This window comes from Myotis brandtii, unplaced genomic scaffold (genome assembly GCF_000412655.1).
Source record: "Myotis brandtii unplaced genomic scaffold, ASM41265v1 scaffold868, whole genome shotgun sequence".
NCBI classification, from domain to species: domain Eukaryota; kingdom Metazoa; phylum Chordata; class Mammalia; order Chiroptera; family Vespertilionidae; genus Myotis; species Myotis brandtii.
In genome coordinates, this window is record NW_005371540.1 from 1027000 (window position 1) to 1030160 (window position 3161).

Sequence of the window (3161 nt, forward strand, 5' to 3'; positions counted from 1 at the left end):
GCCAGGCCAGTGTCCCCCACCCTGGCCCTCGCTGCTGCAGGAGAGCTCGCTCAGCCGCCCATGCCCGCTTCCGGCCTTTGTCTGCGGGCTGGGGAGCAGCGCTTCACTTCGCAAGGATTGAGGTGGCTCTTGCTCCAGCTCAGGGCCCCACTCCTGGTTGTGCTGAGGTCAGGTGTCCTCTCTGTGGGGCTTGTCTACCAACCCAGCGCCAATGTCCCCAGGGTGAACCCGCTGTCTGGCAGTGGTTCCCCCCAGTGTCCCTCGCCCATCTAGAGGAGTGTGGGAAGTGAGGGGCAGCAGAGACTCCGCAAAAGTCACCGTCCTCTGGCCCAGTTTTAAGAAAAAGCAGGGAGGGGGCCTGGTTCCGCAGCCAGGCACCCGAGTCTCCAGGAACCCCTGCCACCCTCAGGTGCCAGGCGTTATTTGTGGCACCACTGGCGTCAGTGTTATAAATCCTCCTGTCTAGAAGCCTCTTCCTGGCTCAGATAGCCACCCCCCATCCCCACCCCGGTCCGTGCAGACCCCTGGAAGGAAGCAGAGTTGTCCTCAGGAAGCCGACCCCCTCCTGCCAGAGGAGAAGGGCTGGGGTTCCCCAGCTGGGTTTGCCTGGGGAGACACACGGTCTGGAGGTGGCCTGCCTGGTTGCACAGAGACTGACCCTGAGTGCCTCAGCGGGTCTGGATTGGAGAGAGGGGTGCAGGCCGGCTGGGCCCAGGGCTGAGGGGACCTGCTGCATTGCAGGTCCAGGAGCAGAGACTTGGAAAGGCAGGCTCCCCGCGCCCCCCTGCCCACCCGTGTCCCCAGAAAAGCACACATAGCCAGGGCGGTGTCCCAGATCCGGCAAGAGGCCAGGTTGAGCTTCCAGCACGTTTTAGAAGCTTCTGGAAACAGCTTGAGATTTCTATGTAAGACAGGATCCTCTCTGCCCCTGAGCAAACCAACTTTGTGCAGCTTTGGCCCAAATTCCACAGCCTCCCCGCTGCCTGTTGGATGGTGCCCACTCTCAAGGCTGACTTTAATGTTTGGGGGGGGCTCTGGGAAGCCTGAGATCCCACCCCCAATTATTGCTCTCCTTACTCCTTTCTCTGCTCCTCCTGCACCACCCCATGCACCCCCCCCCACCCAGGCCAGTAACCCAGGAGTGCCCCTCCTTCTGTGCAGTCTGAAGACGCCCAAGTCCAGGTTTGCTAGGAGAGTGCGCTCGCTTGCTCGGTGAGCTGGGGTCTGGGTCACAGGAAGGAACACAGCAGGAGTCCCCACCTTGGGCTCATTTAATGCCGAGGCGCTCAGAAGCAACACTGCCCACGAAACGAAAATATTTCTCAGGAGGCGGCCTAATTGGTTTTCAGGGGACGGCTGAGAAATGAGCCTGGACCGCTTTGCAGGAATCAGAGGGCCCTGGGCTGTCCCTTCACATCCCCTGCCTTCAGGAGACCCAAAGCGACTGGATGCTTCCAGAGCTGTAGGAAATTTCCCCCAGACCCTAACCACGTGTCAACAGGGTGTTCCCACAAGCCCCAGCAGCCCCGTTTTCCTAGGGGCCGGCAGACTGTGGGGTGTCATTTTTTGAGACCCAGGCAGTGTCCCTGGCAGGTGTGTGTTTAGCCAGGTAATTTAGTGATAACCCTTCCAGATGGGGGGGAGGGGCGAGGAAGATTTGTGAGTCACCCCAAGTGAGAAGTGGCTTCCCACCCCCTACTTGAATCTCACAGGAGGGACTCCCCATCTGTCTCCAGAGCCTACCCACACCCAGCACCTACATGCCTCCACTCCTTTGGTGGCCAGCCCAGGTCCTCCTTCCACCCTCCTTGCCCCTCCTCCTGGGGTCAGTTCCCGAGGGAGCAGTGTGTGGCAGCTGCTGCGCCTGGAGCCTGCAGTGGGTCAGTGGGTGAAAGAGGACAGGACCTGGGGGGCACAGGAGCAGAGCTGAGCTGGGCTGGGCTGGGGAAGGGGAGGCCTGGCCATCACTCTGCCTGGAGGGCTGCTTGCAGACCTGCCCTTCTCCTGGCCTGGCAGCACTGGGCAGGCAGTCCCTGACCCAGAGCCTGCTCCGCTGGCTGGGCCTCCGCTGTTTGGCTGCTGCCTCTGCCCCTCCGCAGGCCAGTCCTGGGGCACCTGACTCCACCTCCTCTCCCCTCTCCTCTCTCCCCTCTCCAGCCCCCTTTCCACCAAGGGCACTTTTATCGTGCCAATGCTCCTGCACCCTCAGAATTGCCCTTTTGGGTGTTTTCTTTGACGTTTGCAAATTTCCATAAAAATGCATTTTAAATGATGGACAGGTACTCCTGGGGTAACAAAGGCTGTTGGGGGCCAGGAGAGAGGAGCTTCCTGGCAGGACCCTGAAGGAGGAGGGAAGAGAAGAGGAAATAGAAGTTCCATTTGGACACCTGACAGCGGCTGGAAAGGAAGTGTCCAAAGGGACAGAGGAAGGAGGGGAGGGGAAAACAAATCCCCCACCAAGTAATTCCTAATCCCCCTTTCGGATGGGCCCTGCTCTCTACGAAACCTGTTTAAGGAATTTAAGACTATGAAAACGAGGTGGAAGGCCTGGGGGCAGGGCGTGTGGTTGGATGGGAATTTCCAAACCGACGACTCAGTTCTGACCGCCATGCGCCTTTATTTCTCCCTCCCGCAGAGCCCGAAATCTGCTCCTCCGGGTCCACCTGCCCGTTTCCTGAGGATGGGTGTCCCCAGGGGACCTTGCCTTCTGCACGCGCCGCTCTGCACACGCACATGCACACTCACGCACACTTACAATAAGTGTCTGCAGGAGGAGGGTCCTGTGCGCCAGCTCTGCGTTCAACACAGAAATCTGCCCGGTCACCAAAGTCAAACGTAAGTGACAACTTCCCTCTCCATAGCGAGGAACACGGGCTACAAAAGTCCCTTTGTATCTCGGCAGCCTATTTAATATGAGTTATGCATTTTTGTGCAAGGAATTGTGGGATTTTTCCCCACGGTAAACAATATGGAAATGTTAAAAATTGCAATCTCCCAGACCGTGTGTGCGGACGCTAACCAGGGTGATCGGAGAATGCCACCGCGGGGGTTCCTTCGGTCCCAGCGACGGGGAAAGCGCGGTCGAGCGCAGGGACGCGGTCCTGGTCTCGCGGATTTGGGGCTCCCTCACCCGGAGCCAGAGGACGCGGCTGCTTTAAGGG